Source organism: Lycium barbarum, chromosome 10, assembly GCF_019175385.1.
Source record: "Lycium barbarum isolate Lr01 chromosome 10, ASM1917538v2, whole genome shotgun sequence".
NCBI classification, from domain to species: Eukaryota; Viridiplantae; Streptophyta; class Magnoliopsida; order Solanales; family Solanaceae; genus Lycium; species Lycium barbarum.
In genome coordinates this window covers 18,253,452-18,267,123 of record NC_083346.1, presented here as the reverse complement: position 1 = coordinate 18,267,123, position 13,672 = coordinate 18,253,452, and positions in this window count along the sequence as shown.

Below are 13,672 nucleotides of genomic sequence, written 5' to 3'. Positions count from 1 at the left end.
AACTATCCACAACCCACATCTATGTCTACAGGCCTCTAAAACAGACAACAAAATCATATGACGGGACAGGGTCCCGCCGTACCCCTGAATATATATATATTCAATGGAAAAGTCTATACCAGAATGTGGGCTCCAGAAACAAAAGGAGCACTCCAAAGCAGCAGAATAGGTATACTAAACTGGCGGGTCACCAGAACGAACGTCTGTACCTGCAGGCATGAAACTTAGCCCACGAAGAAAGAGGGTCAGTACGAAATATGTAATGAGTATGTAAAGCATAAAATACAGTAATCCAAATCATAACTAAAATAAGAAGTGTGGAAAATGAATACAGAATCAGTATATCAAAACCTGTTCTGAAAACATAAATAGTGCAAATAAAATCATGCATATGGCTCAGGAACGTGGTCGCCACTCCGACGCTGGCGCCACAACACATCATACTCCAGAAGGTTTCAAATCTCCGTACAACCCCAACACGCATCATAACATCATAACACATCATACGCTATAACACATCATAACACCATATATAGGCGGTATCCGTCCCTTTAGTAAGCGGCTCGGCGAACCGTAACACATCATACTGCCGAATATAACATAGTGCGCACGACGACAAAACCGGCCCGGGACTCGGCGAACGATATAATAGTAGTATGCACGAGCGGAGTAGTGAGAAATCATATGCATATAAATAAATTCTAAGACGTGATAGACAAGTAAATTTACCGACATCTAAAGCCTCAGAAAAACGTTTCGGGTCAATCGGTTTTAGTATAAGAAAGTTATGAGCGTTTGAAGTACAGAACCTTCTAAAAGCGTTTCAGAAGCCATTTTTGGAAAATCAAGTAACAATCATATTAGGTACCTTTCGAATATCGTTATGGATCAAACCAAATAGAGCTTTTAGAACCATATGTACGTATCAAAATATATATCAAAGACTTTAGTCATATCACTTATCTTTCGAACAACATTCGGAGACATATCAACTAGAACTTCGAACATCATAAATACACATCAAACCATATGGAGTAACTTATGGAAGTCAAGAATATTAGCCCTCCTAGTGGCTCTAAGAATAGGATTTTCTTTAAAATCATACATATACGTCATTCGCTCGTTTCATAAGAGTCATGCCAAAAGAAAAAAAGGTTAGGCTTTACATACCTCGATCGCTCCCTAAGCTAATCCTAACTCAAGTCTCGGGCTCTCCAAGATCTACAATAACGTTATTAAATACCAAACATTAGCTACAAGTACTTAGGAATTCAATCCTAAGCTAGTACTTGTCTACAAAAATTTCGGCAGCATTTCCCCTATATATTCGCCTATCCGAATTTCCAATTGCTCTCCTGTTGACACAGAAATACCAACAATAACATATGGACACAACTATATCTTCAATTCTTTTATTCCAACAAGAACAACAACATATCAAAACATCCCCCCAACTATAACATAACGATGCCCAAAATTCTAACGAACACTTACAATACACCAAGCAGCCCATATACACTTCTTATACCTTATTTCATGCAATCTTTTCAGCAAATTTCAGGGAAATACAACAGCAACCACATGACACCACATCATCTATTTATATGCAAGTACGCTACATTATTACCACAATAATCCTCACAATAACCCACAACAAATTTAACTCCAACTCCAACTCTAACTATTAAATTCCTTCATTCTCATCACATAATCCATGATATCAAAAACCAAAATATTAATTCAAATCAGTCCATCATTTTCAAATAAAACAGCCCCTACGGCTTCAACGACATTCCATCATTAACATACATAATTTCATAGACTCAATTCATGTTTACCAAGTTACAACAATACACCAACATCAACACATATAATTTCACACATAAAATTTACATTTGCATATTCCCCACACGTCCAACTTCATCATTAAACACATAGAAAAATGATTAACTCTTACCTTAACAAGTTGGCTTCTTCACTTGGCTAGAATTTGTGAAATGAACTAATACTTGTTCTTGTTGCTCCAAATGACTTCTCCACGTTATTATCAACTTCATAAGGGCTGAAATACCTAGAAAATCTGATTTTTGGATCAACAAATTTGAGCTCCAATTTTGCTAGCCATGGCTTATGCTCTCTCTCTCTCTAGCTTGTTGTTGAAGATGAAATGAGCTCTTGGGCACATATTTTTCACTATATGTACAGCCCCTAGGAGTGACAAGTGTCCCACTCAAGGTTGAGCCAATTAAATTTGGCCACATGTCATGGTGGGGCCTACTTAGTGCACTAGTGACTTATTTAATGAAAAATTAAATCTTAATCCCCACTTAATAATCTAATCATGGTAAATTAATCCCAACTTTACATTAATATTTAAAAGAAGATCAATTCTTACCTTTTTCCTTAATTTCCCACTTGACTAGAATTTTGAATTTGCAACATAGAGTAGTTTTCTTGCTCCAACAATTATACCACGTTAAAGAGGACCATTGAATTAGTAAGAATACTAGAAGAATATATTTTTTGGATCAAGATTGAAGGCTTCAAAATTTTTTTTTCTTTTCTTTTCTCTTGGCCGAATGACCTTTATTTTGCTCTCAAGGTTTTTCTTTCTTGAAGGTTCTTGAAATAAGATGACAAATGGTAGTAGTCATCCTTTTTATTTACTTGGATTAAATCCCCAAGTGGGCCTTGGCTAGCCACACTTGGGCTTTTTTTTTTTCCAAGCCCATTTCTCCAAGATCAATCTCCCCTTCTTTTGTTGCATGAAAAATTATTTTCCAATTTCCAAATTCTCCCTTAGCCTTTCTTAATATTTCCACATCAAGATTTTCATAAACAACTTATATGTTAAACAAGATAAAAATTATAGTCTTATCCTTAACTTGTCGCAATTATGTTGAAATATCCGAATGTGAAAAATACGGGGTATAACACCTACGTTGTCCCCCCAGGTAAGCGAACCATTCCCAAATTCTTTAATTCATTATAAGAATTATGCGAAAGTAAAAAATGATTTAACTAACAGATTCAAATTATATAGAATAACAAGTGCGGAAGTAATAATATCCCCAAAATCTGGTCTAGACTAGTACAAAAGCCAATATTACATAGATACAAAGTCTGATAGGAAGTACAAATCTAAAGAATACAAATACAATATCAAGAATAAATAATAGACAGTTATAAACAAAGAAAAAGTCTCCGAATTGTGGTTCTAGCCAACAGCTCACCCTGGAATCTCTGTCAAGTAGCCTCGGATCACCTTCGAGGACGAAAACTGAAACCAGTAACAAACTCTGCACTCAAGGAAGAGTACCGCAAGAGTAGTATCAGTACAATACACGTACCAATAAGCATCATAGGTAGACTAATATTAGTTTACGCATATAAGTACAAAATCAAACTAGATAAATAGATGGGCACAAATATCCACTCAAATCACGGAAGATCACACAACCGAATCATCGCCTAAGGTGAAGCACCTAAACACAAGTCCGCCAAGTCTTTTACTATTCCTCAGAATAGCCACAACACAAGTACAACCACAAATCCAATCAATAGATATAAAATGAGGTGATGAATATATGCAATGCAATGAGATAGATGTCAATGCAATGCAATGGGCAGTAACACAAACTGTATACACAGGCTTCGGATAAAATCTCGACGTCTCAGTAGTCATGACAGGTGATGGACCCACGACTTCCATGTACCACTCATTCCGGAACGAACCTCAGACCCGAGCCATATGCCCTCCGCTCCAGAACTAATCTCGGACTCGGAGTTATAACATGCTTTCCTCAAAAAGTGCCACACTTTCTTTCATAGTTGCCATAAGTCTTCCATCAATTATTTCCGAACCATTTCCAAAATGTATGAGTGAATGAGTGCAATAATGCTAAATCAATGCAATCAATGCCAATGAATATACAAAAAAAGTCACAACCCTATAAGCCACATTAAGACTTATACAAAACAACTCAATCGTGGAAATGAAATCAACAAGCTAGGTTAAGTACCAAGTAAATCTATCATATCACTTTATTCCAACCATCACAAGTACACCATGATCGCAATGTGTAAAACAACGGCGAAAAGACCACATAATCAGATATGTTATACCCCGTACTTTGCACATTCGGATAATTCGAGATAATAGCGACAAGTTGAGGACAAGGCCATATTTTGATCTTGTTAATATGTAAGTTGTTCATGAAAATTATCAATGAGGAAATATCAGGGAAGGCTAAGGGCAAACTTGGAATTAGGAAAAATAATTTTTCAAGAGTCACAAGTTAGTTATGAATTAGTTGGGCTTGTAATAAAAAGAAGAAGAAAAAAAAAGGGCTAGCACCTTGGGCCAAGGGTGGCCGGCTCCTTAATGGGCCAAAGCCCATGTGGGGCTCTAATTTGTAGTATTAAAAGATGACTAAGTCATCTTTAACTTATGGAAAAATCAAGAAACTTGTATAAAATAAAGACCACCCCAACTTTCGGCCATGACCATGGGAATTTATCCCTTTGAAATATTGTTTCAAAAATTGTTTTCTTGAGGTATTCCTACTAATTCAAGGACCCTCTACAACGTGGTGTAGTTTTTTCGGAAGATAGGCCACTTGTTTCGTCGATTTAATACCTTGGTCAAGTGAAGAAGCTAGGAATAAAAAGGTAAGATTTTGCTCCTTTTATCTTGGAAGAAATATATATATGTGTTGTAGAATATGGAAAGGAATGTAAAGTGTGAAAATTGTGTGTTATAGGTATGTGTATGTGGTCGTGTATATGTATTGTTGTGTAGGCAAGATGAGTTGAATTTTATGTAGTATTCTAGTTGTGGTTATGGTGGACTTCATATTGAAAATGAAAGTTGAATGAATTTGGTTGAAGTTGGAAGTGTGGAGTAGGGCCGTGTGGTGTGGGGTGATGAGAGGGAAGTGAATTAATTTTGTTTAATATGTTAGTTGTGTTGTTGTGACCCTTATAATGTAAATGAAGGCTAAATGGTTTAATTTGGCATTGAAATTGATTGTAGAAGATTATGTCATTTTAGTATGATTTTATGATATTATGGAAATGAAGTTGTCAAAGTGTGGATTGTTGTTGTTGATTATGAATTTGAAACTAGAAAATGTGTCGTGGTAGTTTCGTTGCGTATGTAGGAATTTCGGGTGGAATATGGAATTGATGGAATTGTTGAATATTGTATAGATTGCTTGGAATGTTCTTGGCATATGTTTGAATGATCTTAAATTAGTACATGAATATGAAAATGTTGATATTGATTTGAAGGTGAAAAGTTGGATTGAAAGTTGTTGCACTATTTAGAAAAAGAAGACAATTTATGTTAGAATGCGTTCAAATCGATTGTTGATGTTATTGGAATTGTTATTGGTATGGTTTTTGATATTTTGGACGAGTTAAAAATCTCGGGGATGTTGTATGTATAGGGGAGATGCTGCCCAAATTTCTGTAGACAAGTATTGGTTAAGATTGAATTCTTAAAGCTTTATGATTAATATTTGGTAAATGTGACCAATTGTAGATTTTAGAGGAAACGGGACTTGAAATCGGACAAGCGTAAACGACAAATAAGGTATGTAAAGCCTTACCTTTCCTTATTTTGGCACGTCTTAGGTGTGATAGGTTTGGATGCGAGCCTCGGGGACGACTCTACTCTTAAGAATTCGCTCCTAAATTTGCCCATTTTTCATTCAGTAAAATTGAATTTAAATATTTTATGAATAGTTGAAAGTATTGCCTAAACATCTAGGACTTGCACAAATAGGACCCGACTACCTTAAAACTCTCACAAGTGACGTCATGAAATGTAACGTACGTAAATTGTGTACGCCACCTCATTTGACCCGAGGCGGGCCCACTTTCTCCGATTCCTCTCCTATTTTGTATTGACTTACTTTCAAACGATTTTAAAGGAAACGTTTTAACTACTCTTCTAACTACTAAATGACAATTTTTATAAATATTCCGCTGGGTCTTGTAAATTGTTTTGGAACATGGAAACGATCCCAGAAAGATTATTTTTACGTAACCTATTGTGACATCCGAAATACACACACTAAGATTATCGTCCGATTTCATTATTATGAATTGTTATTCGAGATGTCCCATCGAGTCTTTGTAAATGTATTATGTTTTATATTGCATTTAGTTTCTCACTACTCCACTCGTGGATGCCTCAACGCTTCTTTCACTGAGCCCGGGCCAGGATATGTTATCACGCGTATTTCTTTGCATTGTTCGCCGTGTCCCGATGTGAGGGGGCAGCTATGACAGGTACATGGGTTCTGGAGTTATGTTGTGTCATGTACCTATATTCTGATGTTTGATGATATGACATGACATGGCCATCTGATATGTTATGATACGTTATGATATGTTACAGAGCTATTCTCTACTCTGGAGTTATGCTGTGTTGTGGCGCCAGTGACGGGGTGGCGACCACGTTCTGTTCACCGAGTCCCTTAATGGGGCCAGATATGGCATATGTTTTTGCATACACTATTGATGTTTTGCAAAAATGCATTTGACATTTTGTACATTATACTCATTTTCTGTACATTCTATTTTGTTTATAATTTTATTACTGTACTCCAGGTTTTACATATTCAGTACACATTCCGTACTGACCCCCTTTCTTCGGGGGCTGCGTTTCATGCCACGCAGGTACAGACGCCCGATTTGCTGACCCGCCCGCTTAGGATTTTACTCTGCTGTCTTGGAGTGCTCTCTTGTACGGAGCCCACGTTTTGGTACATACTTTTCTATTTTATATATAAATATATATATATATATATATATATATATATGTTATTCAAGGGTATGACGGGGCCCTGTCCCGTCTTATGATTTGCTGCTATTCGTAGAGGTCTGTAGACATACATGTGGGTTGTGTATATGTTTTGGGTTGACATGTTCTGTGACAGCCTTATCGGCTTCCACACGCTATATCTGTTTATCTGTGATAGTCAGTAATGCCATTCGAATTCCATATCTGTATATTCTGCTTAAATACTGGTTTGGGTTATTGGGTATGTATGGGTGTCCAGCACGGACACTAGTCATGGCCTACGGGGTTGGGTCGTGACAAAATGACAACGAAAAGAAATCGAGAAGGTGCAGTGACTGCCGACAATCCCAGTCATTTTGAGCTCGTCCTTAGGGAGATCTCATGTTTTGAACACTTGGATCCACTCTTCTCCTCCCAGCACTCGGGTGCAAGGTTTCTAGGAGGCGAGTGTCTGGATATGATCCGCTACGCTTTTGAGTTATTGCCTCGTTAAAAATTTTACCAGGAAAAATCAATTGAGAAAAAACCTTGGCCAATAAAAAGGGTGTAATGCATATCCTTATTCTTTCCCCAGGTGATGATTCGATCTAAACTTCGAAGGCAGTACCTGTCACGGAGAGAAGGCAAGTTAACTGAAGATAGGTAGTGTAAAAGCTTAGGGACTTAGCTCGGGAAGGATCATGCTTTCAAAGGTAGAATTTTCTTCAAGTGACAGACGTTGCAGATGTTCTTCAGCTCCTTTTAGAATTCGTCTTTGATCCAGTAGGATCCCTTTCTTGCGATTCCTGCTATTTGGTTCGGACATTATTACCCGCGCGGGGATGCCGAGTTTGTGCAAGGTTTTTCACAAAGGGAACATCGTCACCACACAGATCGGGGGACATTGGAGATATCGTCTTAGCTTTCGAGTCGCGGCTTCTAGATAAAAAAACAGCTTTTTTAGGTATGGGTAACGCACCTCAGCCTCAGATAAGGCCTTACTAGTATAATAGATAGGTAATTATGTACCTTTTTCCCCGCGCACCAATACAATAATTATCGTGGCCTCTAAAACAGTCAAATAGATTAGCAAAGGTTCACCTGCCTCTGGCCTATCAAGCAACGGTGGATTTGAAAGGTATTTCTTTAGGTCTTTTAAGGCCTGTTGACATTTTGGCATCCATTCAGAGTCCTTCTTCTTTTTTAATATGCTGAAAACTTTTGGCAATTTTGGATGACCTTGATATGAACCTACCCGAAGAGGTTACTCTCCCGGTCAGCTGTTGCACCTCCTTGGCTTTATTAAGAATATATTGTATCTTTTCGATGGCCTGGATATGATATGGGTTGGCCTCAATTCCCCTGTTGGACACAATGAACCTCAGGAAATTGCCGGAGCCTACTTCGAAGATATATTTTTCTGGGTTTAGCTTCAGGTTGTGGGTGCGAAAGTTATCAAACATTTCCTATTGGACATCTTGATGGCACCGCTACCTTATTTTTAACCAATTGGATGCATTTTACAGACACTGGGCAACTTTTTTGCTTGATAGGGCTAGCAATCCGCATTCATATTCGGCTTATGAGTGGCCAATTCTGGAGGAATGTCTACAATATCCAAATTAGACCAAGTGAAGCTATTCATATTTTGTCAATAAATTGAGTAATTCCCCCAACACTCTAAGCTTAGGCTCAAGCCCAAGTATACTTGTTCCTTTCGAAGGTCCAGATAGCAAGTCGTTAATTCTAGATCCTCTGTCGTAACGCTTCATATGTCTACTTCTTTCGGCATGAGGGATTCTCTTAGTATCCTTTCCTGCGAATTCTTGGTAGGTGGGCTTTCTTCCTGTCCTTTCTCGAGTTCGACTGTGGGCTGAGCCCCAAGGCTAGAATTCTATTATGCTAGTGATTTCTACCCTCTTGACCATCTTCGGCGGTTGTCAAGGTTTCATCCCCTTGGCTAGGCTCTGAATTCCTCGAACCTCGGTGATCCTTCGTGATCTGATGGAAATTTGAAGGGACTGCCCTCACGGTATGTAACTAGGGCCTCCCTATTACCATATTAAGCGGAATTTCCCCTTTGAGGACATCGAACAAGGCCTTCACGGAGACCCCTTCCACAAGTTTTGTCAGCTCGATCTGCCTTCAGGCGGTCTTACAGGTTTAATCCGGTCAATATTTTGACCATCGGCATCACCGACTCTATTATATGCATCTCGTTGAGAACCTGTTATTGTACCACATTCACAGAGCTACCTAGATCGACAAGCACATGTTTAATGTTAAAGTTAGAGATTTTTAGAGATATTACTAGTACGGCGGTATGTGATCACCTGATATTTTTTCCTTCTGCCTCGCTAAACGTGACATGATTTCCCGAATAATCCCTCCCTTCTTTTCTAAGAGGGGAAGGTATTCTGCTGGATGGCCCTTGGGTTATCTCCCCGATAATTTTCCCTTTGAAAATCACATTGATCGTGCCCAAAGGCATCGGTTGTTCGTGCAAAGTCCCAGGCTCTTTCCTCCGGGAGCGCCTAGACCGTCCGTACCAGAATTCTTTCAGGTGCCCCCTTCATAATAGGTCTGCCACCTCATAATGCAGGTGCTTACCATTTTTGGTCGAATGCCTCCGAGTGGTATGATACTTACACCATAAATTTACGTCATGCCTATTAGGGTTAGATCACATTGCTACAGGAAACCTCGCTTTCTTCATTTTTTTTATTACCATGACCAGCTCACCAACCTCCATGTTAAAATTATACTCACACTAGGTGGGCTCGAGTAGTCCAATGAGCTTCTCAGCGGTGCCTCTCTAGCTTTCCTGGGCTGGCCTTGGTCATACCGTGGCCTACGAGTTCCTGCGTCTCCCCTTGGAGGAAAATGGGATATACACGGTTCATACCAGTCTCTCAAGTTCTGTTGCCTGACAGGGGAACATTCCTAGGACATTCATGCAACTTGCTCCTTATTTCAATACAGGCGCCAGTTCTGAGGTCACCCTCTATGCTTATTTTGGCCGTGTATCTATCATTTACCTCGTTCTAGGACTTGGCCGGGAACTTCCTCAGGCTCTCCTTTAATTTTCACGACGCATCCAAACCTTTGGTGTTCAAACCATCTGTGAACGCCATTGCGGCTCAGTTCACGGGTATAGCAGGCAGTATTATCCTCTCTCGCTGGAATCTTTCCACATAGTAGCTGAGTGATTCGTCCTCTTACTTTATAGCAAAAACATCCTTTTTGCGCGTTTCCACTATTCGGGCCCCTGCGTGAGCCATCATGAAAGTATCTGCAAGAGTGGTAAAAAAATCAATAGATTTTCAGGTAAGAGAGTTTACCAGGAAAGTGCTCCCTTAACAAAAGTGTGTTGTTTGAGGTCGTGTCTGGCAACGGCCGCTTCAAAGGTGGCTATGTGTTCTTTCAGGTCTGTGGTTCCGTCATATTTGGGTTTGTCTGGTATTTTGAACTTCTTTGGAATAGGTGCAAGAACTATGCTGAGTTTGTATGGGATCTTTCCATATTTCCTTGCTCTTGCCCCTTTCAAAACGGGAGGTTCCCCAGGTATCTGACTCATCCGGTCATGAACCTCCTTTTCCAGCTTCGCCCAATTGGTTCCAACTCCACTTGTTCCGCGTTTGTTCTGATAGTCTCGGGTTATTTCCCTACCAGGGTTTTGTCGATCGTCCGACTGCGAGCTTTGCAGGTTTCTTGTTTCGGCGGGAGTGTTGCTTCCGGACGTGCTACTAGCTGGTTTAGGCATGGTCAAATGTGCTCCGCCATAATAGCTCTAAATGCAAATAGAGTTTAAGAGTTTCTGCTATGAATCAGGACGACACCACAACAGTCTATCCCCCTATACGGCGCCAAAGTGTTTTCCAGTGAAATTGGATTTAACCAAAAAATCAATTCGAGATTTGTTTTTATAGGGGTTGAAGACAGGTAGGACGTATCCAACCCCGAGAACTCTCTCGTGAGGCCAGTTTAGAGTGATGATGAGAACTGGTGCAAAAGAATAAGGAACAATAATGTAAGAAAGTAGTCTAAAGAGCTAAATCTAATGAACTTTCATGTATGTATTGCCTTACATAAAATAATGACAGGGTCACAGAAATGGTGAAATCTAGGAGATCCAGAATGTCCCTCTTTCCTTCCTAAGCTTTGGTATATATAGGCCTGAACTAGACTATTCTACCCCTAAAAGTCATGACAACGAGACTATGCTAATTTCACTGTGCCCACGTGCGCTGTGGCGCTCTAACTGAAGTGGGTGGATGTTAAAGGAGTTGGTAGGAGTGGGGCACAGCTGTGGAATGCCCCCGAGTCGTCATAGTCTCTGGATGTGTTGATACATCCGGAGGCACTCTTCACCTAATACAGAATCCTTTTCTTATGTTTAATTAGGCTAAGGATAAGTTATTTTGAGGTTAATTACAAGGTTAAAATATTCATAATTGTGTGAATGAAGAGCTTATAATTAAAAATATAAAAGCAAACAATAAAATCTAAACTTAATATCCACCTTAGAGAGCTAAAATACATATTCCAAGAAATTTTCCTATAAAGAATTATTTGGAGTTCAATTCTTATGTAGTAAGATTTATCGAAGGAAAGTTCGAAAAGAAAATCTTAAAAACTTTGATGTTTCATGAACTTTAGGACCCCTCCCTTGGAGAACAAGGTACTCCTGTAAATAAAGGGCTGCTCAATTGCCTCAATTTAATCGCATTCTTGAGGAAAAGAACTTTTACCATTATAGGGATCTTAGTAGCTCAATCCCTTAATTGGTTGGCTAGCGAATTTTTACCTTGTTGATGAGGGTTCGAATTCTCATATTGTAATTCCCTTCCTCATTTCCCCTTCCCCTACCCCTTATGTAATTTTTTTTAAAAAAAACTTTTACCATTCTCTATCTTTTGTTCTCTTTTTTATTATTTTATAATATGAATAAACCTTTTGTAAGTTAATTGCAATAAACTCATGACCATTATATTGCATAAATTAAGAATACCATAATATAAAGATTAGACGTCTCATATGTTAAGAGAATAGATTTCTATAGAATCTTTTTCTTTGGTGTAAGGATAGATAGGTAGACAGTATAGATTTGAGTTCACGATGGAACTTTTACATACCGTAATCTAATTTTTATAATGAAAGTTCTGTATACGATAAAAACCGGATGTGAGCCAAATCAGTGGAACGGGAACCGGAGGAAGGAACAATGATGCGCCCGAGGCTACTCGCCCTTGACCGAAACAGTGCCTAGGCCGAAGCTGAGAAGGGCACCGACTGATCTGCCCTCTGCATCGTTGAAACGGCCAAGCCCGAGGACTCGGGCTTTCATGGCCGTTGGTCCGCATGACCGTTAGCCCGAGTAAACGTTTGTCCGTGTGGCCATTGCAAACGGGTCACGCGCCAGTAACGTCCAGTCATGGTCAACTACCTACCATGCGTGTGTCAGACGGCGCCATCAGTCTAATCTCACCAAATCCGTGCAGAGCAGTCCTTTTTATTATTATTTTATTAACTCATATTGTATGAGAACCATGGGAGTGCTACTATAAATAAGGCATGTCCCCTTCCTTTAAGGGGGTTGGCTTCTCCATTTTCCAAGAACACTTGTAATACAAAAATATATATGCAATCTCTCTCCCAATATCTGATCCGGCCAAGGCCGTTTGTTTCCATTTACGTTGTGTTTCTTCCATTAAGTATTCAACATGGCTTCTAAACGTTCATGTCCGTAGCAAATTAAGCAAATCACCGTTACTAGCCGTTTTATTACCAAATACTCACACGCTTATTTTCCACTATCAAATATATATATCAAGATCCAAGCACATATCCTATACCCGCGTACAAATTCAATTGGTTTCCCAATTTCGGGGTAAACAGTTTGGCGCCCACCGTGGGGCTAGGATAATAGTGGTCTTTGATCTTGATCTCTATCTTACCCATCAAAATCAGAAACATCTACTGTTCGTCTCTGAAAAAACGGACCAAATGGCTAACAGTGGGCAATCTGGTCACGTCAACAACAACGAGATCGTGGCTGAAAATGAAGGCAGCGGGCCACGAGGATCGCTAAACCCCACTGACCCTTTAAATACTAACAATTCAATTACTTTGTCCGGGACACAAGTCCGGAAAGAACCGGATACCCCGAATGATAATATTGACTTGCGTTTAATTTTTGAAATGTTGCAGGAACAGAGAGCGGCGATTGCCGAACAGGGAATCGCAATAGCCCAGCTACAAAATGGAAGAGGTAAAACGACCCCGGAAAAGGCGAAGAGTGTTGCTGAACCCAGAGGAGATGAGGCACGGATGGTTGAAAGCAATGGCTCCGGAGCTGGTCCATCCACCGAGGTTCTGAGAACGCTCGAAATGTTAGAGAAACGGGTGGACTCGACCGAAAAAAGGGTGGAGACATACAACTCTCGGGTGGATCAAATCCCAGGGGCTCCGCCTATTTTGAAAGGGCCGGATTCAAAGAGGTACATCCAAAGGCCTTTTCCTCCGAGTGCAGCTCCGAAATTGATCCCGAAGAGGTTCAAAATGCCGGATATCCAAAAATATGACGGCACAACGGACCCTCACGAACACGTGACCTCATACGCCTGTGCTATAAAAGGCAATGATATGGAAGATGATGAAATCGAATCCGTGTTGCTGAAAAAGTTTGGGGAAATTCTGTCAAAAGGAGCATTGACTTGGTACGATCATCTGCCCGAGCATTCAATCACTTCTTCCGAAATGCTCGTCGATGCCTTCATAAAAGCACACGCCGGAGCCAAAAATGTGCTGGCTCGAAAGGCGGATATTTTCCGTATAGCCCAAAGAGACAAGGAGCTATTGCGTGAATTTGTAAAACGGTTC